General features: G+C 40.2%; 1 pseudogene; it reads right to left on the bottom strand.

Moving 5' to 3' along the window:
• LOC147817124 (uncharacterized) overlaps positions 1-26390 on the bottom strand; it is a 189146-nt pseudogene that overhangs the window by 155048 nt on the left and 7708 nt on the right.

Below are 26390 nucleotides of genomic sequence, written 5' to 3'. Positions count from 1 at the left end.
GCTCTAAATTTTTTAAATTTTAACGAAAAGAAGACAGAAGTGATTGTTTATGGTGGCAGCTCCGAGACCCTCTAGATCTAGGTTCCTTGGCTCAACACCTAAAATCCAGCGTCACTAACTTGGGAGTTAAGTTGGACTCTGACCTCAGACTTGACAATCAGATCAAGACAGTTGTGAGGTCAAGTTTTTACCAGTTGAGGCAGCTGGCCAAAATAAAGCCAATTCTTTCAAAGCAGCACTTTGAGACAGTAATCCATGCCTTTGTCACCACATGGCTGGATTACTGCAATGCACTTTATGTGGGGGTTAGTGGGTCCTCCATCAACTGTCTCCAGATGGTACAAAATGCTGCTGCACGTCTTTTAACTGGCACACGCAAATATGACCACATTTCCCCCATTTTAGCCTCACTTCACTGGTTGCCCATACATTTTAGGATTCATTTTAAAATTCTTTTATTTACTTTTAAATCTCTCAATAGTCTCGCCCCTCCCTACCTCTCTGAATTGCTGCAACCATATACACCCACCCGCTCTCTCAGGTCAGTTGATCAGCTGCTCCTGAGGGTGCCAAAAACGAAGCGCAAGCTCAGAGGGGACCGTGCTTTCGCTGTGGCAGCCCCTAAAATGTGGAACGATCTGTCTCTGCACATTAGAAAGGCATCTTCCTTGTCTGTTTTTAAATCTGTTCTTAAGACCCATCTCTTTTCCATGGCCTTTGACACCTTGTAAGATGTGATTTTATTTTATTGTTCTATCTTATTTTATGTTATTTTATTGTTTTCTCTTATTATATATCTGTTTTTATTGATGTTTTATGTATTTTAATTTATCTTGTGTTTATCATTTTTATCATGTACAGCACTTTGGTAACTTCTGGTTGTTTTTTAAAGTGCTTTATAAATAAAGCTGGATTGGATTGGATTGGATTGGATACAAGTTGTTAATTGATCAAACAACAATATAAACATTTCCCAAAGCTAATGGTCTATACATATAGATTACACAGCAGTTCTTCGACTGTAATAATAATAATATGCACATTCTGGATGTCATGTAGTGTGTGTTACCTTGTGTGAAGGATGCTGACAGTATGGTCACATGAAAGACATTGTCTTAAAATCTACATGTTACGTTTCAAACCTTCTATGGGATAGAGGTTTGGGATTAAACTATTGCATAGGAACATCTCATGAGTTACAGAACAGTTAGATATTTAATTTTACATTCATCCTTTGATCTGTGTCTGTGAAGAGTGTTCTGCTGGTCACTACCCAGGATTGGAATGTGGGTTGTAGTTTATGACTCTTATCTAGAGAGGGGCAGAGGAAGGGAGGTTGGTGTGTGTTGCGTGCGTGTGTGTGTTCATGCATGGCACAGACAGGCCAGGATTCACACCTTAGCGTTAATCAGTCCTTTTGTTGTTACTCGTCCTATACAAGAAACAATCAAATATCTTTAGACAAAGTCTTATTGTTACAAACTGGAGATTTTGCCTATATTCTCCAGTTGTCTGGTGTCCATTGGTTGATCCTCTGGAGCTGACCCTTTGATCTTTGGTCTGGTTCTGTGTCGTTCGGCCATGCTAACAGCATGGTCTGTTTGTGGAAGAGGGGTCCTTTGTCTCTGTTTCCTATCAATCTGATAGTTTGATGGTGGAAAGAGTCGCAAAGTGTCAATTGTGGGTCCGTAACTCTGCATGTCCTTATAATGAACTTCCTTAATGGCTTGTGACTGATGCCAGGCCACGTATGTACGCTACAACAAGATGTGATAAAAGCTATCATATAATAATTTTGACTCTATTCTGTTTCTTCCAAAATAAATAATTCAAGACTACAAATATTTGATATTTCAAACATGAGTTGTTGATTTACAGTAGACAGAATTAGTTGGCAAGTCATTAAAAGTAGAAGTTTACTGGTAAATGCCGTTCATCCCTGTGGAAAAGAATGTAGGAGGAGTTTCAAAATGTTTAAGTCAGTTTAAGTCAGAAAGTCCTCTTGCAGCCATAGTAATTCTGACTATGTATTTGTTTGTTCAAATGAGGACATCAGGTTATGTTATAGAGCAACAGTGTCCAAAGAAGGAGGAGTTCTCTGAATGGGTTAATAAATCACTGGACTCCAACACAAGAGACAGCTGTTAATTTCCTGTTTTCAACCAAGAATTAGATTGATTTCTTTTAACCACAATGTTTCCAGAACCTTAACTAAAGTGTTATGGTTCTGGAAACATTGTGGTTTAGCTGATGTAATTCTCAGCAGGATGACATCATTGTTTCAAAAATAAAACCATTTATTGATGTGACAATGCTATGTTAAAGGTTTAGTTGAGGTTTAGCCACAAAAACAAGTCAGGTAGGTAAAGATCATGAATTTATATTTTTATTTTTGAAACAATGATGTCATCCTGCTAAGAGTTACATTAGATCAGAAGTCAATTGTGTTCCTCTAGAAACTCTGGACGTACATATTGTGTCATCAAGGGCTTGTTGTAGGAAAGCCGCCAACTGTGAACTAAAGGAGGACTAAACACTACAAACATATCTCAATTTAGACCAGTGGAAATTAGGTAGGAAGAGTAAGCCGCTCCACAGTTCCACATCTGTCAGAGTCTCAAGACCATTCAATGTCACAATTTCCTGACAAGACTAAGGAAGGACCACCTACAGCATGAAACCATCATCACAGTTTCAGACTCTGAACCCAGTGGTTGAGGATATTGATGGCAACAAAGCATTGGTGAGAACTTCTATTTAGGAGCCAACAGACCCAGTCCCATGTCAGGAGGCTAAAGGGGCTGTTAAATCATTCATTCCCAGATAAACTTTGAGCAGGAGTTCTCAGCATGATCTCCCACATTGAAGTGGCTATCAATACAGCTGGTTACTCTGTAAGGTTTCCATTAATGATTCAGCACAAAACCAATCTCCACCTGGTAATCACCTCTAAGGTTTAGATATGTGTGGCATTCGCCTGCTCACACAAGTCTCATTAATCATTAACACACCACTAAGCTCTCATTCAAACCTCATTCCAGTAGAGTTAACAGGCTCATAGATCACTGCCTTCTAGATGAAAGGGGGTAAAGACAAAGCATGTGGCAAGCACAGGAAAACAATAATCAAAATACTGTAGAGAGAAGGTGAAAAAAGAAGTTGTGTTACTTTGCAAAGAATACTTTTTATTTATTAGCTTGAGATGGGAAAACACGGTTGAACAGGCATGTTAAAGAAATGAAACAGATGAGTCTGGACACCAGACTGCACTAGAGCTGTGGTTTTATAGTCCAGCTAAAACAACTTTACTCAGGCCACAAAATTCACTTCAAGTGGTCAGGGAGAAAAGCTGGGAAAAAAATCTATGAATTGGAAATAGATGGTTATACTTCTTTGTGTGTTGTAGTTCAGGCATCAGGCCCATACAAATGCAGCTTTTTCCCACCACAAATCAAGCCCATACTTAGCGGTGCTTTGAGCTACCTGCTAATTGTTGGGCATTGATAGTGTATCAATTTATTGGCTAGGGTTAATTAATTTGTAACTTTAAAATAAATTAAAGTTCGTTAGGGGCAGCATTCTGAAACAGGAAAAGGACAGCCAGTGTTGATTCACTCACAAATTATTATTCATTTGGAACTCTGATTGATTATTAACTTAATACCTACAGCCAAAATGACCATATCAACAGTAAGTAAAAGTTGAAGGATTTGTAGGAGTACAGGAGTAATATTCTTCCTGGTGCAACATTAAGCACACCAGCAGATAAACTTAAAGTCATTTATTTACAATGTGGCAAAAGTGAAACACACAATGTTTAATCTACTAAGTATATACAGGTTTGTCTATGTGTGTATGTCTGTGTGTGTAGGTGTGTCTGTGGGGACACAAAGGCAAGATGGCTGATTCAGCTATGCTAAAGGTATGTGTGTGGACATGCATGTATCAAGTTTACAGTATGACTAACTAATAGCCGAAGCAAACATTACAACAACAAAGCTCAGTGGATACATTAACAAGAGTTAATAGTTCTGATGTTTAGCCATGCTGTGCTATGTTGTGCTGGGTTAGGTTCTCCCAGTCAACTTTACACAGTCCTTGGAAAAAAAGAGAGGTCCTTTCCAGTGTTACTTGTAAAGTCCAGTGAGTTTGTGTTACATCCTGGTGGAAAGAAGTCTTGTCTGGATGTGTGGCTTCTATGTTGCTGAAGAGGTCGCTCCTTTGTTGTTCTTACAAGGATAAGCGACTTTACAAGGATAAGCGGTATAGATAATGGATGGATGGAAGTCTTTGTCTGCAGAATACGAATATCAGTACCAAATTTGATTTTGTATTTCAACACATTTCAGTCTGAACCTGACTGATAAATCCTTCTGGACTTATCCTGAATGTCCAATCAAATCAGTTTATAACATCTGTCAAGGTCACAAAATAATCCCAATGATATCCACTGTGAGCAGTAAACCAGATAATGATGTTGTGTGGATGGTTATTGTTATAAATAAATGTAAATGAATGGTTCAATATCACAACACTGTTTTTAGTCTTTAGGATCAGCACATAATATCCTGACACTTCAGGATATTAATTCAGTCCTTTTTGTCAGAGTTGAATTATAAGCTCAATGCTTTTCAAATCACAGCACATTATATAGCTGAGGACTTATAATAACACAGAATCATGAACTATCTGAATGTCTCCCTGTTCACAACATATAATCCCCAAAGCTCTGGACTGCAGTGACATGAAGGACCATGTTTTAAATCACTAGATTAAAGAGCAGCGTTCTACACTGATCTCGGGTGTAATGGACAGATCCGGCATGATATTTTTGAAAAATTAGTAACAAGGATCGACTTTAGCAGGAACCCTCTAAACTGAAACATCTTCAATGTCCAGCTGTGTCCAGGCAGTCTGTGCTGATGTCCCTGTGTGAACGATATGGAGCAAAGGCTCATGGGGCTAAAGACAGAGTTACTGTCTGCTGATGGAGGAGCTTTCTGTCCAGTGGCTGTGACTGTTATCTGTGAAATTTCTCCTCTTCTTCATCAGTTACTTGTCAGCTTCTCACCTGACTCTGCCAGTAGACCAGCAGCCCAGTAACTACGCATACACAGCATGTATTCAGGGAACTGAAGTTAGGGTTAAATGTTCTGTTGGTCTCCGTATGTATGACATACTGGACCTTCTAATCTTGCCTAATCCTATAATCTAATCCTTGTGGTGAAAGGTTTCTTCCCGTTTTGCTTCTGCATGTTTTTATTTTCTCTGACAACATGGCTGGTAGTAAGAGGTGTTGGGCAGCCCACAAACTATAGAAACTATCTGCTAAATTTAGATACTGGTTCCTCCAGTGTACTGGCAGGTAGGGGAACTGAGTTCCTTAGGTTTCTGTTCCCCAGGAAATGTTCCTGCACTGGAAACCTAGTACCTTGTGAGGAACACATAAGTGTACGAACTACATGCTAATGAAGAAAAACACTGACATGGTGTCAACAAGTAAGGTTCATGTTAGCTTTGTGTAACAGGGTCACAGAGATAAGGGGTTAAATGAGCATTCATAGTTTCAGAAGTTGTTTAATTTATAACAATCATGGACTGGAAGTCACAGTTTTCACTACTTTAATAGGAGCAGCTGATATGTGAAAGTCATCTTTTTTATTTAGTCATCGAGATCTATGAAATAAAGTGTGCACATTAGCCATCTCCATGGGAAATCCACTGTAGGGCAGGGGCAGACAGTATTGGGCCCCTGAGGACCATCAATGGGGGTTGATGGTCCTCCTATAGCTTGGTCAGTGACAGGCAGGATGCAAGCCAGCAGTCAAAGCAAACAGCATTATCTGTGTGTATAAACAACAAATCTGCACAATGCCTTCAGTCCAAACACAAGATAACGCCAAACATAGTCCTCAGGAACTGTCATGCAGAGAGTAAGACAGAGAGATGTGTTGATGTGAACTATGAAATTAGGATACATACTGTATCTTGTGTGTGAAATGTCTCTGAACATGCTGTAGATTACTACAGGTGTTGACACCTGCCAGTGAGACTCTCATTCTTTCTTCAAGTCTGGAGACGTTTGTCATCAGTGTTGGTGTGCGCATTGGTAAGGGGAGAATAAGATTTTGAGTGCCTTTCACTTGGGTTGATCAGGAAGTACCATAACAGAAGGAACACACACTGACACAATGAATTTAACTAATTTAACACCAATTCTAAAAGATGCCTCATTAGCAGTTGTCATTGTCTGTCAGTCTGTTGTTAGCATGCTAGCCATGTTAGCTCAGCAGCTACTTAATATTAGAGCGTACACTACATCATACAATTAAATTGGGTGCAAGACTGTGTGAATGAGCTTTACAAGCTCACTGAGCAGAGAGGAACAAACTCTCTTTTGAGACTTGGTATTAACATGCATCTCCCCATATATCTCAAGTGACCACTCAAGTGACTGATTTCCCCCCTCAATACTCCAACATACACATACATCATTTCTGTTTTCAAAGACCAAATATATTGGGTTTTTTTTTACCAGTGGGAGGCAGCAATGCAAAATTAAAAGAAGAGGAAGAAATCCAAACAATAAAGACTGGGTCTATTCCTGTCCATGTTCTTGGCAAAACCAAATTGCCCAAGATGTTTGGATGTTTGATTTTGTAATATACAGTATCTGTATAAGCTTTTTAAATTTTCAAACAGTGTGTTTCATGTGCACTCCATCCACGAGAATCCATTTTGCCTGTTGTTTGTCCCGCTCTAGTATGACGCCGTTGGTGCAAATGAGTACGTAGTTGTCTTTTGAGTTTCTAAAGGAAGGAAAGAGGGAAAAAATCTGAAATGATGAGAATCAAAGGTGCCTGGTGTGGTGAAGTAACAAGCCTGAATGAAGGAAGAGGAGCAGCAATGTGCTGGCCTCCCTTTTACCAAACTTCCTGCCAGCCAGAAAACATCAAAGGTCTCTCTAACATGGATCTATATCACCTCATGTCAAACTCATTATTACAACATGTATGGAGTCAGTAGGTGTCAGCCCAGCTGTGTTTTATACATGTTATCAAAATCATGTTTCTCTGAATATTTATTACAGAAGGACTTAACTTTACATTTTATTCATTATTGAGATTAAACTTTTTGTCCCAATTAGACGGGATTTAAAGCAAATCCTGAAACCAGTTCCTTTCTAAACTGTCCACTGAGTATCCTGGACTGGAATCACTGGCTTTCATTCTCTCTTTGGATTTTGTCAGAATTCATATGAGATGCTAAAATGTTTTGTGTGGGGGGATGTTAAACATACAAATTAAATAAACTGGCTGTTGTAACAAAACTGTGCCCTGTCTATGAGAAGCTGTACAGCAGGTACAGAAATATTAACTTAGAGATAACCGACAGAATCAGAATATTTTCAGGACAGGTAAAGAAAAACTGTTGAGTGAGTTTTGTGTAAAGTTGTCATCCAAAGAAAAAAACTCCAGCAGTGTAAATCCAGTGTATTTACCATTAAGCCCTAACTATTTGAGTTTGAAAATGATGAATGAACATTAAGGCCTGGACGAAACATAAACATGACTGTGTGTGTCAGCTGCAGTTTTGAGAATCTGCGTCATGCCCTCAGATGTCGTTACTCAGTCTGATGGAGAAAGCCAATCAACTTACTGTTTATCCTACCACAGTATACTGCTGGCGCTCAGCTGTATTTTTCCACTGTTATTTCCTGTTCCCACCACAAGATAAAGAGGATTTCATGCTGAACATGTCTGCAGTGTCTGAGGTCATCTTTGATGTGAAAGGCAAAGATGTCTTTGACATCTTGTGTCACTGGAAACAGTCCAGTGTTGCTGTTCAGCCAATACACATTATTGTACAGATATTTCATAGGTTCCTCAGAAATAAATATTTCAGCACAGTGTAGCCTTGTGTGTGAGCATTAGACTGTATTGTTACAATGAGTGTGTGAGCATTCACACTTGTGTAAATGTTGTGTGAGACTGTGTGTGCAGTCTCCGGAGACATTTTCAAATTTAAATCTATTAAAAGAGGCTTAAAACTGCTTCACAGTATGTAAATAAACCAGATTAAAGGAGCCTCTGAAGACTTGATAAAACATTCTGTTTGCATCAGAAAGTGAATTCTTGGAAACATGAAGTGCTGCTATGATATTCCTGAAGCTCAGGGATGATGAAGTGGCAGCCTTTGTGTTCACAAAATCACAAGCGTCTATTGGGTACTCAGTGTGACTCACTATAGAATAAAGGATGTGTTTATAATCCTTAAGTAAAGGGCAGTATCACAGCCACAGATTAAACATCAAGTATAGCAGCTGCTTAGGAGGCAGGAATATAGAGACACGTTGAGGAATTTAGATAGATGGCTGTTTGCTCTTGTTTATCTAAATACAATGGCAACAGGACTGTAACATGTCATGATCTATGTTATAAATAGTGCCTCATTCTACCTTTGTATTGCCACAGACAGTCTGAAATTTGAAATAATTAACTCTTTTTATTAGATCTACCAGTGGTTAGAGTTTAACAGCTGATGTCCACCAATCCAACTCTTGTTCCATCACACCATCCAACAGATATGCCAGGATCTTTACACAATGTTTCTGATGCACCAAATTCATTTGAATATATGCAAATACCTTCATTTACTGGCAGTTGTAATCAGATTGAGAGCTGAGGTTAGTGAGTGAGGTGCCTCCTTCTTCTCACCAAGTGCACTCAAAGCAATGAAAAAATGCTCAGTCTGAAGGCTGGTGAAGCAGTCATACATCCCAGTAGCCTGTGAAAGGACCTCACTCTGGGCAACCAGCCAGCTAACTAATGTACTCAGTATTCAGCTGCAGTAAAACAGTTAAAACTATAGTACACTAATTATTGTGTGTGGATTTGATGTCAGACTCATTTTCCTCATCTCTCTCATCATTTCTGCACCAAAGACCAGTCCCCTCATACTGGACTAGAATTAATGTAGGAGACACAGTCAAAACACAATTTTAGCAGAAGCATTCTGGACCACTTGTAAACGATTCATGGAGGCTTTGCTAAGGCAAGTGAAGAGGAAATTGAAGGGTGAAGCTTGAAGAATCATCAGTCTCAGACACAGTTCACTATAGTATTTGTTCTCATTACAGATTCTTGTTTCTCTTGTCAGAATCTTCTCTGTCTTCACTGACCGGACTCTGGATGATAATCTGGTTTCTGCTGCTGTTTATAAACAGTCATTCATTCATTCATTCTAAAAATAAACTGTTGCCTCTGAATATGATCCTGCCAGAGATTATGTTTGTCATCACAACTTGAATGAGACAGTTTCAGTTTACTGTACTATGAGGATGACTAATAATACCTGTTATTATAGTGTGGGAGGCTATGGCTCAAGAGGTAGCATGAGTCATGCACTAATCGGAAGGTTGGGGGTTCGATTCCAGAAGCGTCCAAGCTACTGAACCCCTAATTGATCAAATGTATCATCAGTGTTTATGGTAGACAAAGAACTGTATATGTAGAAAAAGTGCTGTGTGAATGTGTTTTATAATTTAAAGCACTTTAAATGGTTTTTAAGGCTGAAAAAACGCTATATGAATGCAGTCCATATTATAGAGCTGACACTATTAAGCTGCACTGTATAAGCATCTTAAATCAACAATCAGGTACAGTCACAAAGCTTCTGTTACCACATCTAAAGCTGATAAAGTGTGATTCAGAGCTTTCTAAACTCTGTTCTAAATGTGGCTGCTGAAGAACAGATGCTCTGCCTCTGAAACAGCTGGATCATGTGGACACACTGAGGCCTGAGGTGGAAACTATCAGCCTGCTCTTTGCTCCTCATTCTCAGAAGCATATGCAGTGGTGGTAGGAAGAGACTGGGAATAGTTATAAAGTACACAGTCTGTAAAGACTGCCCTTCTTAAACCATTATTTTTCCTGTCTGTAGTCTTGTTACACTCTGAGTTTGCTGAATAATTCAGTGTTTCCTGCCTTCAGAGGCAGAAGTAGATATTTCTTTGTCATGAACGCTTTAAAGCCATTTATCATTCAGATGTTATTCAGCGGTCAAATACATAACAGACATGTTCATCCCGAAAAGATAAAGAACCAGCAATACTGAATTGCCGCTCCAGTTTTTAAAAAAAAATATTTTAACTGGTTATTTCCTTTCATTCTTGACTGAACAGAGTGAGTTTCAGATATACTGTATTTAAACTGTCTGCTTTACTTCAGCACAGACTGAGTGTGTCCCTGCAGAGGGACGAGGACGCTGTCCAACAGAATCAGAGAGCAACTCACTCTACAGTCTGTGACCAGTCACAGCTACACTTTGGTCTTAAATAAAAGGGCTGAGTTTGTCTTTATTTCTTTTCTCTGTGGAGTAGTCTCTGTCTTTCTCTCTTGCAGATGATGGGGACATAACCAGATTTTCCTGAAGCATTCAGACACTGAAAGACAAAGAACCTAAGCTGTACATGGAAAAAGAGATGGGGACATGGTTTACTGCCAACATCTGTCATCCATAATGATCTACAACATCATCTGTCCTCATAGATCATTGGCTCATCGCTACCACTCCAGCATTTGTTTGGGCTTTGGTTTAGCATAAAGAAAGATCTGCCACGGACACATAGAAATCTCATAGATTGACAGGTTCATCAGCAGTAGAAGAAGTCTTGAAGTGGTAATACTACAGTGCAGAAATACTCTGTAATAAGTCCTGCATTCAACACTTGACTTAAGTAAAAGTACAAAAGTATCAGCATCAAAATATACTTACCTCCTAAAAGTATAAGTACTCATTGTGCAGAATGTTATGATATTATTGTATTGTAATTATTGATGCATTTTGTGTTCATCTTTCATGTTGCATCTGGTAAAAATGGAACTGATTTTAATGACTTTATTTACTGCTTTGGTCAGTGGATGAATAAAATCTTACCTCTACCTGTAATAATACATCATTATTTATTTGTTTATTATATTTTGCTTTATTACTTTGAATCTGCAACAAAACTAGTGATATAAACTGTCAAATAAATTTAGTGCAGTAAAAAGTTCAACATATACATCCATTGAGGAGCTTATGTGTTCCCCCTTTTCTGTTTGTTTGTCTGTTTATTTTTCAGCAGGATTATGCAAATAGTACTGAATCAATTTGAATTGAACTTGTTGGAGGGATGGGATGCCATCCAGGGAAGAACCCATTAAATTCTGGTGCTGATCTGGATAATGTGCTGAGTGCCCTTCTAGTTGCCTCTGTAATACAGTGGAGTGGAAGTACAGTAGAAAGTAGAAACTGAAAATACTTGAGTGCAGTGCTTGAGTAAATGGACTTAGTTACTTTCCACCACTCTTAATTAAGGATGAATCAATTTAGCTGTAATCATCTGCTCTCGCATTTCCATAAAACAGCTCTGTCATTTAAGTCACAGTCTGATCATGACATCCCAAAAACACATTTTCAGAAAAAGTCGCACTTCAATGAGACAGCCCTTTTTGCTGTGTTGACATGCCCTCTACACAGTCTGATGCTGTGTACCTTTATTCAGTCAAACTGAGAAAATATTTTTCAAATCTGCCCCACAGGTGCACGCGGGGGGTTAAACTCTACAATACATTGAAGCTTTAGTAAATTACAGAGAGACTGCAGAGGTTTTACACACACTTCAACCTGGCTACTGTAAAAACACTCTCCAGACAAACCCAGCTACTGTTTGTTTGAAGAGTGCACACACACACACACCCTCACACACACAAAGTGGTCTGATGCATCATATAGTCACCATCTCACTTTAACACCACCCTGGTTACCTGGTAACAGATATTTAATGAAGCTTTTATTGGAAATAATAAGATGAGCTGCACCTGAAGTGATGTGTAGTTTCCCTGACTCCTCACCTTCCATTGAGATACAATTACACATGTAGACTCCATTTGCTGACTGATTAACTTTATGGTTCAGGTGAATCACAGCATAACTTACACTGAGGTTTTAAAACATAAACAGCTCTCAGCATTTATTCATGTGGTTCAAGGCTAAAGGTCATAAACAGCTGTTAACAGCTGTTGAGTTCATAAAAGATGGAATCAGTTTGTAGCCACTTCATAACAGCTTTTATATTTGATATTCTCCTCTTCACAGGGAATAATGGTTCCCTAAAGAAAATGTATGCTTTTCCATCAACAGTTTCCACCACAGAGTGAGGAAAAAACATCTGCCTTTAACACAGGAAACTGCCAATAGGTTTTTCTTATTTCAAAACAACAGGCACAGTAGATTTCTTATCCACTACCATGTGTGTCCCATAATGTTAACCAAGTAGTCATTACACCCAAATCATGATCTTTTCCTAAACCTTACCAGGTCATTGTTATACATAACCATAGAGGAAAAAACATCTTCCTTTAACACAGGAAACTGCCAATAGATTTTCCTATTTCAAACCAACAGGCAAAGTAGATTTCTTTTAACCACTACCATGTGTGTCCCATAATGTTAACCGAGTAGTCATTACACCCAAATTATGATCTTTTCCTAAACCTTACCAGGTCATTGTTGTACCTAACCCTACACTGTAAAAAAAAACAACAACTTATATTCCAGCAGCTGGGGTGCCAGAAAAATACTGTAAAATAATAGAAAATAACTATCTCATAAAAATACAGTAAATGTCCATATTTATCACACAGTTTATAGCTTTGATTTTACATGAGATTCTCCATATTTTTTTGGCTTAAAGAATAATAAAGAATATCACCTGTAAAAACAATTAAATTACTTATAAATATGGTCGATACAATTAATACAAATAATAAGGCTTAAAATTGCAGACAGTTACTGTTATTAGTTAGTTTTTATGACATAATTTTAAATTAAAAAATTGTATTTGATGTAATAAAATTATATACCATGCATAAAAACATTTGATTTATCTTACAAAAAATGTTGAAAAACTGCTGAAAAATTAGGTAGCGGGTTTATAATTTGCACCAGTCTACTATTAATTTTCGGTCATATCAAATATAAATTGAGTTTTTACATTTTTTTACATAGATTTCTTGTGTATTTAGCAGACCTTTAATGTTAATAAAGTATTTCATTAACAGTATCTTAGCCTATTTTGGTAAAAACCCAAAGACCTTTAGTCAATAACACTATCTTACACTACTAAAAACGTCAATGAAAAATACATACAAGGCAAAAGTTCTATGTAATATTTTAATGACTGAAAAGATTATGAACATTACACGATTTCTTTTTTTTTAAAATAAAAATACATGAGTGCTCAGTATGATACTTACAGATAATCTTGATGATTAAGATTACTGAGGTGAACTGGCAGTTTGGGTTGTACAGCGTGCTTGAATAGAATTACCAGGTATACCCTGGCTTACTACAGTCCATAGGCAGAAGTCCAGAACTCCACTGGCATAAAAGTGTCCTTAATTAGTCAAGATGTTTCCAAGGTACTACCTCTTCCTGTCCTCCTTCCTCCATTCTGTAGCTGTTGACATAAGGGAGCAGCAAGGGAGCAGCAAATGTTACTGTATATGGACATCAAGGGTTTCGCCAGGTTGGATGGGCTGAGTTGCAGCACTGAACCTAACATTTACAGTAAAGTGATGTCATTTTTCTGACCTTAACAGACTGTTCTAGCTGTTCTATTATTTGCCTTTACCAACGTAGTCATTATATTGACATTACTGATGATTATTTATCGAAATCTCATTGTGTAAATATTTTATGAAAGCGCCAATGGTCATTCCCACAATATAACCTAACAAGTAGTCAAATGAACAGGTAGTTAAATAAAATCTGGGTCTCGAATAAACGCCCAGTGCCTATATCATTCCATCCATCCATCCATTATTTGAATGTTCATTTTTATGGCCCAACCTGCCCAATTCGCGGATTGGCTAAGGTTAATGCTATACCCACAATCCGTGCATCTAACTAGTGTTAATTTTAAGCCCTTTTTTACACAGCTTGTTCAATATTACTGCTACTACTGCTACCTGCTGGACTGCACAACATATGCCTTTACTGACTGAACAGATTTTCCACCAATGCAACAGGAATACATATTTTAACAATGGTCAAACAGCCATAACATTGTAATCATCAACAAACAAATAGTATAACTTAACTAATGTAACTGTGACACTTTGGAATGAAATACAGTATGTCCTAGCTCAGCGTTTTTCTCAAAACACTCAAGAGCCACTACACAGGCGATGTCACTTCAAAGAGGAGAAAAAATAATAGCCGCAACCATAACATTGACTTCCATGTCAAATTTCAACCAGAGCAGCAACTGTGGCCGCCAAATGTTGGGGGAAAAAAAAAAACTGTCCACCGACCGGCCAATAACGTTACAGTCTATGAACCAAACAACCAAGACAGAGACCAAAACAGAGTAGCCCCATTCAACAGCCACAAACTGAATATTTTTTCCAAAAAATAAATTTACAGTGTAAGCTGTTATATATTACGACATATATCTGTTATCAACACAAGGTTAGTCAACTTAACAGTGACAAATTGTATTTTTTACAAAAAGTAAATGCAAAAATTACTGTATTGACTGTTATGTAAATTACAGCATATTTCTGTTATAAACACAGTGCAAGAGTATTTGACAGTGGAGTAATGTATTTTTTTCCAGAAAAAAGTTTTGACTGATGTATAAATTGACAGTGTTTAACTGTTATAAAAATTAGTATTTAACCTTTTTAAAGTTTATGGTTTTTTACTTTCATAGTTTCTCAGTTTTTCAACATAAAATCTACTGACATTTGTCACAGTGAATTACAGTAATTATGGCTGTTTTCAATGATAAAAATTGTATTTTGACAGTTAACCAGTGTTTATACATGTTATACATTGACAAAAACACATTTATTCAACATATGTGTTTTGAAAGCTTCTGTAATTACACAAGATATTTGTAAATTAACAAACAAATCTTACAGAACACATACTTATTTTACTGCTGTCAGTAATTTTATCTCATTTTATATTTTTTTGTGAAAAAAAATGAATTTTCTTTGAAAAAAATTGAAATTTTATGGTTATTCACAATTAGTGTTTTCATGTTATTTTATATTTGACATGTAAAATCACAGTCAGTTTTTGTAATTTTATTAATATTTTCCCTGTATTTTAAAAAATACAGGAAAAATCTGTAAAATAAACAGTAAAAATTCTGTTAACTTACAGATTTTTTACAGTGTAACCAGAACACTAGACATGACATGCAAAATGTGTGAAAGTGACGTGCTATTTAAAACCCATAATGATGTATAGGCTCACTACACTATGTAAAGCAGTAGTTTAATATATCAGCATATTACATGAGCCATTAATTCATATCACACAGTGGGAGGCTTGTCCAGCTCCAGGACAGACTGGATCAGAAGAGGGACACAGAACTACTCTCTGACATAGGACAAGGATTCAGATGAGTCACGCTGAACCCAGGAAAAATAATCCCATCGCACCACAGGAGCCTGTGGCTTCAAGCTGTAAAAACCTAACTTAAAAAGCTTTCTTCAGTCTTTGTTACGTAACAACGCAGTTAAGGATAGGGCTGAACAGGTGAAACCAAAAACACAAGCTGAGGATAAAACAGTGTTTTACATTTTCTTTATTGCATCACTAACTTGTTTCTTTAGACTGAACTGTAGGAGGAATGGCAGAGAAGGAAGGGCCCTGCAAAATATAAAGAAAAACTCCTCACATTATTTTATTTAGCTCTCTTCCACTACACTATTTTCTGTGTTTTCATACATATGATAAAATGTTTGCATTTCAGCTACAATTACTTTTTCTTAGTGAATAAAGTTAAGGTTAATTGTTCTGTGTAATGTGATGAAACATGGTTGATCTCCATGATAAAAAAAACATGGGAACTACAATGTGGTTAGTCAGGGGAAAGATAGGCAAGTTTGTATTAGTACAAAGTGTGTGTGTGTGTGAGCTTTGCAAGGTCCTATTATGACCTATTCTGTGTATTAACCACATTGTATGTGTAGAGCAGACAGCCTGTGTGCAGCCTTTATGTGGAAACTGAATAATAGCCCACAGGCTGCTGTTGCTGACCTGTTGATTATAATTCATAATGACACTGATACTCACTCTCTCTCTCTCTCTCTCTCTCACACACACACACACACACACACACACACACACACACACACACACATACACACACACACACACACAAACTTGCATAAAAAGGTTTAAATTGGTGTGTAGGAATTATTGTGCTGCTCAGAGCTATGTAAGATCAACAAGATGAGAGCTAAAGGTAGAGATAGAGGGTGTTGGGGGGTGGGGGGATTGAGAATGGATGTAAACAGGAAGCCGGAGCTGAAGGAAACTCTGTTTTTAGAAAAAGGCTCCTTTGAATCCACTCTTGTACTGGCAAAAGCAGGAAGCAACACCCAGAATCCAGAGACGCCACTGAGGTTACAAACACTGCAATTCTTTTTCACCTCCATAAAAACATAAAACTTTCCCTACTGACAAACTTCATGGAGTCATCTTATAGTTTACACACTTAAAACACAGAATAAAGAGTACAGTCTGTGGAAATTTACTTGGAGACCAGATCCTGTATTGATCAGATTCCATATTGGTCCAACCTTGTAAAGCATCAAGTTCAGGGTAAAACAACTACTGTCTGAGTTTCAGCAAATAGACAACATTTATCAGTGACGTCCTCATTCTTCAACAAGTGATCACATGATGAATCACATGATTCATAAAATGATCAGAGAAGGACAGCCAGATCACCCCTACATCTGCCATATTCTACATTATTTTTAAAAAAAAAAGCCTATTTCAATAAATCTGATTTAATTGTCAATTGTTAACAGTTATGAAATAAAATAAATTGTCTGTAAACAAATATGTGCTGTAAGGTTCTTCAGAGAACTCAGAGAATTTAGTTCCACACTGACAATAGCTGGACAAGAGAGCTGTTCAAACAGTGAAGATGCTCAACAGTGACTGTGAATCAACTTATTGTCAGATTTATTCTGGTTGTTTGTTTGCAGCTGATAAATGATAAAAAGTGTAAGAAGAATGCAAATGCAAATAACAGCTTCAGCCCATTATTATTATTATTATTATTATTATTATGGTGTTTTCCACATGAAAGCAACTACATGGACAACTGCTGTTTGAAGTGAAGTTTACTGAATGTACTATGGACAAATGCTTGAGCTGCCACACCTGCAGGAGGAGCTGACAGACAGTGAGTGGTCTGGATGCATATGACACCTGAGTGTCTGAGTCAAGTGAGTAGCTGCTGATGCAACAGAGAATTTCTCCTTCTAAGAACCGACAGCAACTAAAGCTTCCACAACCAAGATATGTTCTCAGCAGAGTGCCTACTGTCACATGAATGTGTTAATGCTTTGGAGAAAGCAAACATCTGTCGGAAGAGAAGAAAGATTTCTCTACAACTGATAGGAAGATGTCTTTATCCTTGCCATCTTCTGTCAAAAGTTTTACTCACAGTATCCACACCCAAATCTTACAGCAGCAATGACCCAGTTTTCAAATGGGAGTCATTAAAATTTCATCTCATCTTCATCTCACAGTCTTACATATTGTGCTTCAGGAATTAGGCTTCTACATTCATACAGGTTCTGATTCGATTTCTGTCATCTGCATCACAAAATAAGGTACAAACCTCCAAATCAGACAGAACTCCTCTGTCTCCATTCAAGAATTCATTAATACCTCATTTGAAATTCAATAAATCACAGTTCATGGGTTATTGCAGACCAGAGAAGGTCAAACAATATCAAAATGATTCAAATAGCCCAAAATCACAGATTTGCTTCAAAGGGCTTACAGCATTACAACCTCTCTATTCTTACACCCTCAAACTGGAAAAAGAAAAACTCAATAAAAAAAACCTTTACCTGGAAAAATTGTCCATTCAGTTGTCCATGTCATTGTTGTTTCGTCAGAGAGGATGACGAAACAACAACACACACAAAGAAACACAATTGTTGCACAGTAGAAAACAAAATGAAGGGATGTTGTTGGGACTCATCATTCAAGAGACCAGATGTTTCTTTGCTCCACTGGACAAAGGAACTCACACTCCACAGTTCCTCACTGTTCACACCTGGGGACGACCCTTCCCCCCACGGACCTTACTGGCCAGCCAGTGTGGGTCAGCGTGTGACATGTGAACCCCAAGGGTGTCATCAAACAAAACCAGATCTTTTTCTTCTCTTCTCTCTCTCTTCTCTTCTTAGCTTGCTCTGGAGAGTAGCCTCTGCTCTCTCCTCTCGGCTCCTCAAAGGGCAACAGGGCCCCAGCCCAGGTCAGCTCTGCTACCTGAGAAACCAGCTCTCTTGCTGGCCTGCTCACAGCAGCCTGCAAACGCTCTTCTCCTCAACAGCAGCGACCTGCTTCGGATTAACTCAGAGTGAACCAAGTTCTCTTCAGAATCAGCAGCTACGACAGAAGGCCAGCTGATTTTCCAAGTAACAGGAGTCATAGCAGAGTTAGCATGGAACAGCTAACTCTGTGAGGAGAACAAAGGAGATAACAGCAAAGCAACACAGCCAGACAGGACTTTACTCCACCAGGAAGCCTCCCAACTCACAGGACTTTACAACAACACTGGAAAGGACCTCTTTGTTTGTTCCAAGGACTGGGTAACGTTAACTGACTGGGCCTAACCTTTCCCAGCACAGCATAGCACAGCACAGCATATATAAGCAGGAGAAGTCTTAACTTTGTTAATATACTTGTTGATTGATGTCTTGTTGTTGTAATGTTTGCTTAGGTTGTGGTCAGTCATACAGTTAATCGGGTACTCGTATGTTCACACACATAGTAGTACATCTCAGTTCTAGAGCCTGCATGAAGCTAACCTCCTCCCTCTAACCTGGTACCTTTAGATTACATGAGCTAGGCTAACAAAGACACTCACACCGTCCCTCCCAAACACACCAGGTGGTCTCAGCAGCCATTTTGAGTAGTTTCTTTGTTCAGGTCATGTGGTCACAGTGACCACTTTTTATCGGCCATCTTGCCTTTGTTTGTGTCCCCACAGACACACACATACCCCTACACACACACACACACACACACACACACACACACACACCTGTATATACTAGATTAGACATTGTGTTTTACTCTGCTCCATTGTAAATAAATGCCTTTAAGTATAACTACTGGTGTGTTTAATGTTGCACAAGCGTGAATATTGCCAACCTCTACTTTGTAGAATTCCAATCCTTCAACTTTAACTTACTGTTGATTTGGTAATTTGGTTATAGTTAGTAAGCTATTTGTTAATCAAAGTTCAAGATTAAAGTTAATAAATTGAGACTAAAACGGCACGAAAATAGTTGAACCAACTTAATTGAATTGTTTCAATTGGTAACACCAAAATGAATTAAGTTCTTTGAAATTAAGTTAATAAGTTAGATTAACACAATTGATTTAAGTCACATGTACTTAATTTAATTGTTCTCAAATCAACATTTTGCATTAATTTAACTTAAAATTAAGGTGATAATAAATACATGTCAGCAATCCAACCATGGTTCAGGTGTTATGGTTGTACTAACAGTTGAAAAAATCTCTCTTTTTTAGTACACTAAATCTAGGAGAAGGCAAAGAGAGATGGGGAGGGGAGAACAAGAAGAGACAAGGAGGAGAAGAGAGAGGGAAAAGAGAGGAGAAGGAGAGGGGAGGAGAAGAGAGAAGGCAAAGAAAATGGGAGACAACAAGGAGAAGACAGAAAGCAAAGAGAGAAGAAGGAGAGGGAAGGAGGGGAAGAGGAGACAAGGAGAAGTTGGAAGGAAAAGAGAGGAGAGGGGAGAAGAAGAGGAGACAAGGAGGAGAAGAGAGGAGGAAAAGAAACGAGACGGGGAGGAGGAGAAATATGATCATAATAAATACAACATGTCAGCAATCCGACCATGGTTCAGGTGTTATGTTTGTTGAGTCACATTATGTTCTCTTTTATGCTTTTTCTATATATTTTTTTTTTGGTTTGATTTGGTGTTTGGTAGTGTATTTAGGATATCTGCCTGAGAGGGCAGTAGGGGGTCTGAGTGATCACCTTTTCAGACATAGAGTAAGCAGCAGCAGCTTGATTAACCTGTAGGGAGCACCTGGGCAGCCCTTTGTCTGCCCTGGGTGTGATGTGGGAGCAGAAGCACAGAGACGCCATTGGTTTTCAACCTAGCTATCTATTCACTAACTACTACCTACTTCTACTATCTAATGATCAACTGATTTTGATTCTGAGAAATCAAATAAAAAAGGAAAAGTGGAATGAGTTGACTCCTGCGTCCTCTGTGCAACCCCTGGTCGAGTTCAGGCAGTTTTGAATTAAATAACTCGACAGTTGAAAACCACGCGGACAGCCTGGACGAGGAGATTAACGGCTTTAAGGTCCAGGGGAAAGCTGTAGACGCAAGGGAGGCTGTGAATGAGTCAAGATGGCAGAAAAGGTTCTGGGGAAGACGGTCAAACAGCTCAAAATGGAGAGGACCACTGAGAAGAGCAGCTTCACCAGGCAAGCCAATGCCATCAGTAAAGGAGCAGACAACATGGTAGTAGAAGAGCTGCGTGAGGAGTTTGAGAGGCTCTCAGGCTGTTTAAAGAATGTATTTGAAACAAATGATGAATACAGGAGTGGATTATTGGCTGCGATAACAAAAGAGGAAGAAGAGGAAGAGGCGGGCCTTGAGGAGAAGCTGGAAAGTGACATAACAAAGACTGCAGATGAAGCGGAAGCAAGGTTTAAAGAGGTGAGCCACATTATCCAGGAGAATCTGTGGTCAAAGTATGGTCAAGAGGAAATTATGGATGCAATCCTTGTGGCAGAGAAGAGTGCTGAGGCAGCAGGAAACTTACTGGTGGAAAGTACTCACCTTGAGGGATATGAGGTACATCTAAGTCTCTTGGGGAAGAGGATGAAGGAGGTCATCAAGATCATGTCAGCGTGGGAGCGATGGATGCCTGGGAAGGAGAAACGACACCTTGTTAGCCGGGTCAGATATCTCAAAGAAACCAGCGGCAGATTGGAGCTGAGGACCGCCGAGTTTGTCACTGCACGGAGAGCTGCTGAGGAATTAAAGGTTGCGCAACCTGCAAATGTGATGGCTGGAGCACCAGTACCTACAGCGCCTGTGGTAAGGATTAAACCAACAGCTCTTCCTATCTTCAGTTGAGACTAGAGATATTATCACAGATGGAGGAAGGATTGGGAGAACCTTCAAAGACAAGGAGAACCATCTGGATCAGCTGAGGTCAAGAAAATCCAACTTCTTAACAGCATTGAAGACAGGATAATTAAGGATTTCAGACTGTCAACCTACAACACTGCTGAGGAAATCTTCAGAGTCATGGAGAATAGTTATGGCAATAAGTCAGCAATTGTCACAGAGATTTTAGAAGAATTGGAGAAAATGCCTCCTGTGAAAGGAAATCAGCCAAGAAAGGTAATTGATGTTATCCAGACTGTGGAGAAGGCTGTGGCAGATCTGACGGAGCTGGGAAATTCAGGTGCATTGAAGAACCCATTGGTCATCAAGGCAATAGAGAGCAAGATGCCTGATTTTGTAAAAAGAGACTGGTTAATCTTCATGCTAGAGCAAAGCAATAATGTCACCCCAGACAAGCACTTTGATATGCTCCTGAAGTTCCTGAAGAAGCAGGAAGGGGTCTTCGAGAGACTTGAGCAACTCAAAACTGTGGAGAAAATAGAGAAACCAGAGCATTGTCACGGGAAGAAAGTTGAGAGAAGATATGCTTCCACCAAGATGGCAAGGAAAGGCATGGAGGACATATGTTGTGTCTGTGGGGATGGAAGACATCATGACAAAATTTTCTTCTGTAAAAAGTTTAGAGGAATGAAATACCATGACAGGAAAGCTGCTGTGAAGAAGCTTGGAGCATGTAGGAAATGTCTTGGACTGCATGATGATGATGGTTTCTGCAAAGAAATCTACCTGTGCAGAAATAAAGCCTGCAACAAAGATGATACCCCTGATCACCATTACTTCCTCTGCCCGGCTGGAAACAGCAATAAATTCAGTAGTGAAGACAGCGCGAAAGGCAGTGTTGGGAAAAGCAAGCTGACTGAGGAGCAAAATTTTCTGTCTGAACTTTCACCTGAGATGGCAGAGAGATGTAGAAATGCATTTACCAACAATGTTGCACGGACAGCTAACACAAACAAGAAGCAGTCAGAGCTTTTGATGAGAGATGGGCTCTGCGGACTTCCTGTCATCCTGATGCTGATGGAAGTCACTGCCAATGCAGGACAGAAGGTGGGGACCCTGATAGATCTGGCATCTGATACAAACTACATTACCCATAAGGCTGCTGACAGGCTAAGGTTGTGGAGCAAGGATGTGACCTTAGTTTTGTATGGTGTCGGTGGAATGACTATGAGAGTAAACACGAGGAGGTACCTTCTGAAGGTCAGGGTGAGGACACCCACAGGCAAGGGGAAAGCCCATGAAATGCTCTGCTATGGGCTAGATGAAATCGCCAAAGTGCACAAGGCAATTGAACCTGAAAGACTGAAAGAATTTTTCCCGGAGGTTGAGCTGGAGGAACTAAGGAGGCCTGAGGAAGTGGAGCTTCTCATCAGCCACAGAGAGGGAAGGCTTGCTCCTCAAAGGAAGAGAGTGGTTGGAGACCTCATCTTGTGGGAGAGTCCACTAGGGAAGACAGTCGGAGGAGCACATCCCGATCTTTTCGAGGAAGTGGAGGTAGCAACACATGAGTCAAAAACCCACTTTGCGCGGTCTATGAGAACAGCTGCTGTCAAGTATGAGGAGATAATCAGAGACAGATCAGAAACTGAGAGTTCCAATCTGAAAAACGAGCACCTTGTCCATGCAAAGTTCACAGCAGCCACAAACCGTGAGTTTTTGGAGTGGTGGAGATGGGAGAGCATTGGAGCAGCATGTGAACCAAAGTGTGGAGGATGCAGATGTGGAAATTGCCAGCCCGGAGGGAAGGAAATGACTCTGGCAGAGGAAAAGGAGCTTTAAATCATAAAAAAGGGTCTCACTTACATCACGAAGGAGGATACACACGTGAACTCACCACATTGGGATGCTAAATATCCATGGATTGAAGATCCTACCTCTCTCCCCAACAAAAAGAGTGCAGTGGAAGCCACATTCCTAAAAACAGAGAGGCAGTTGGAGAGAGAGCCTGAGTGGAAAGCTGCATATACCGCCCAAGTCCATGAGATGGTTGAACGCCGTGCTGCCATGGAACTCACTGAGGAAATTAAAGGAAACTGGAATGGCCCTGTCTGGTACGTGAGCCACCTGGTGGCGCTGAATCCTCACTCAGTGACGACTCCAGTGCGGTTGGTGTGGAACAGCAGCCAGAGGTTCAAGGGGCTGAGCATGAACGACATTCTCTTAAAAGGACCAGATGTTCTAAACCCAATAAGAGCTGTCCTCCTGAAGTTCAGAAAAGGTGTGTATGCAGCCCTTGGTGACATCAAAAAGATGTATAATTCGGTTTGGCTGGAGGAACGTGAAGTGCATCTCCACAGATTCCTGTGGAGGGACAAGCCAGATGAGGACATAAAAGAGTACGCCATCACGAGAGTCAACATAGGTGACAGGCCAGTTGGATGCATTGCACAGCTTGCTATGCGTGAGACGGCCAGGCTACCCATCTTTACTCACCTGGAGGAGGAGCGCAGAGTTTTGGAAGAGGACAGTTATGTTGACGACATTCTCACATCTCACAACAGTTTGGAGGAGTTGGTAAAGATCACACGAGGAGTGGAGAACATCTTGAAAGCAGGCGGCTTTTTCCTTAAGCCCTGGATGTGGTCAGGCCAAAGTGGGAGGTGGAGAACTGTGGAGGAAATCCCAAAGAAGCAAATGGCGGCAACACAACACAAAACAATCATTCTTCCTAACCAAATGAGGGATGAAGACAACAAAGCCCTGGGCATTGGGTATCAATTGGAAGAGGACAAGCTTTACATGCTGACATCAGTCAACTTCTCCAAGAGAAAGAGAAAGATTAGGCTGGGTGAAAATCTCACCAAGGAGGAAGTAAGACGGGGAACACCTGATCCTCTGAGTAGGAGAGAACTGCTAAGTCAGGTAGCTGGACTCTATGACCCACTTGGTCTGGTGACACCTGTTAAACAGAAGGGGGCAATCCTCGTAAGGACAGCTTTCCAAGAGGTTGGAGGTGGGAAGATGACTCGGGAGTCCTGGGAGCCACTGTCAGAAGGTCTTAGAGAGGAAGCCATTAAACTGTTTGAGGAATATGTTGAGATTGGGCAAATCAAGTTCCAGAGAAGCATCACACCAGCTGGCTGGAGAGGAAAGCCATAGGGCATCACTTTCTCAGATGGGAGTGATATAACCTATGGAGCAGTGATGTACCTGAGGTAGAACACAGAGTGGGGAGTTGATGTCCGCTTTGTGGAAGCTAAAGCCAAACTCACCCCACTGGACCAAAAAGGAGAGGCAGTAAAAGCTGAGATTTGTGGAGCAGTCTTTGCAGCCAGGCTCAGAAAGTACTTTGAGAAACACGGAAGATTGGAAGTGGAGAAATGGTTCCATTTGGTGGACAGTCAGACAGTCCTGGGCGCCATCCAAAGGGACAGCTATGGATATCAAACCTTCTTTGCAAACCGTGTCGGTGAAATCCAAAGGGCTGGACCTGTTGAGGACTGGTGGTGGATTCCTGGAGACTTGAACATCGCTGATATAGTCACAAGAGGAGGCACAGCAAAAGAACTAAGTGAAGGATCTTTGTGGCAGAATGGACCAGAATTTTTGAGGTGGCCAGTTGAGACATGGCCCAAGAAGTCAGCTGGGGAAGTTGTTGCTCATGCCAGAGAGAATGTGAACAAGCTACAGAGGAAGGCTTTCACAGTTTAAAGGTCCCACCATAGAGAAACCCCACACTATCCCCACAGTTGGCCGAGGTGATGAGTCTGCACAGAAAAGCCTTGTGGAGGCGGGGAGGGTCAGCAGTTTGAACAAGCTGTTCTGCAAGCTGTTAAAATGTGGCTGGAGATTAAACAGAAAAGTGGAGAGCAATTGAAAGCACCAAGGCTCACAGCGAAGGAACGGGAAAATGCACTCAAACATCTCTTTCTTGAAGCCCAAGCAGGGAAAGTTTTCAAGCTACAACTCTTAACAGGCTGGTGGTATTCAAAGATAAAGACTCTGGATTGCTAGTCTGTGGAGGTAGAAGTCAAGCATTTGCTGAAGACAAGTCTGCAGTTCCCATAATACCATATGAAGCAAGGATAAGCATATTAATAGCACAAGAGGCCCACAATGCAAACCATGACAGTGTGGCAGGTACACTCCTCAGAATGAGAAAGAAGGCCTGGGTGATTAGAGGTCGAAGACTGGCAAAGAAGGTAGTTGACAGCTGTCTTATTTGCAGGAAGATCAGAGCCAAACGATGCCAACAGGTCATGAGTGAGCTGCCATCTGAAAGACAAAGTCCTTCAAAGCCCTTTGAATTCACAACTGTTGATTTGTTTGGACCATATGAAGTCAAAGATGAGGTGAAAAAGAGGACAAAATTAAAGGTCTGGGGCATTGTATTCTGCTGCATGGCTTCACGAGCGGTTCACACTGATATTGTCAGCGACCAGTCATCCAAAGGGTTTCTCCTGGCCTATCAAAGATTCACATCCCTCAGAGGACATCCTAGGAAAAACTGTGGTCTGATGCTGGGACAAATTTTGTAGGTTCCAAACCTGCATTGAAGGAGCTTCAGAGTTTCTTAAGTAAACTAAACAGAGCTGAAGTTGAGCATGAAGCTGCAAAGAATGGAACAGAGTCGTGTTGGAAGATTCACCCAGCAGACTCCCTCCACAGGAACGGAGCAGCAGAAGCAGCAGTCCGGTTAGTAAAAAGAGCCCTAAATAACCTTGGTGGAGAGGAAGTCTTTACATGGGGAGAAGACATTCCTCTTTATGGCTGCAAACCTGGTAATTGAGCGACCGATAGATGCCAGAGTTCAAAGTTGTGCAGACTATGTGGAGTACATCAGCCCCAATTCTCTCTTGCTTGGTTGAACCAGCCCAAAAGGGGATCCAGGAGACTATCAGTTTGAGGGCTACTCATACAAAAGACTTCAAAGTATCCAGTGTGAAGTCAGTAGATTCTGGAAGAAGTGGAGTGAGCTGGCTGGTCCCAATCTGTTCATCAGGAGTAAATGGCACACTAAGCAGCGAAATGTCATGGTGGGAGATGTAGTGTGGCTGGCGGAACAAAATGCCTTGAGAGGCCAATACAATCTGGGCAGAGTTGTAAGTGTAAATCCTGACCACCGAGGAATTGTGAGAGACGTGAACGTGAGGACTTTTCCAAGCTACCCTGTCC

The sequence above is a fragment of the Seriola lalandi genome, unplaced genomic scaffold, assembly GCF_002814215.2.
Source record: "Seriola lalandi dorsalis isolate HSWRI2012SDOR001 ecotype SW California unplaced genomic scaffold, Sedor1 jcf7180002054972, whole genome shotgun sequence".
NCBI classification, from domain to species: Eukaryota; Metazoa; Chordata; class Actinopteri; order Carangiformes; family Carangidae; genus Seriola; species Seriola lalandi.
This window is presented reverse-complemented; position numbering and strand designations above follow the sequence as displayed.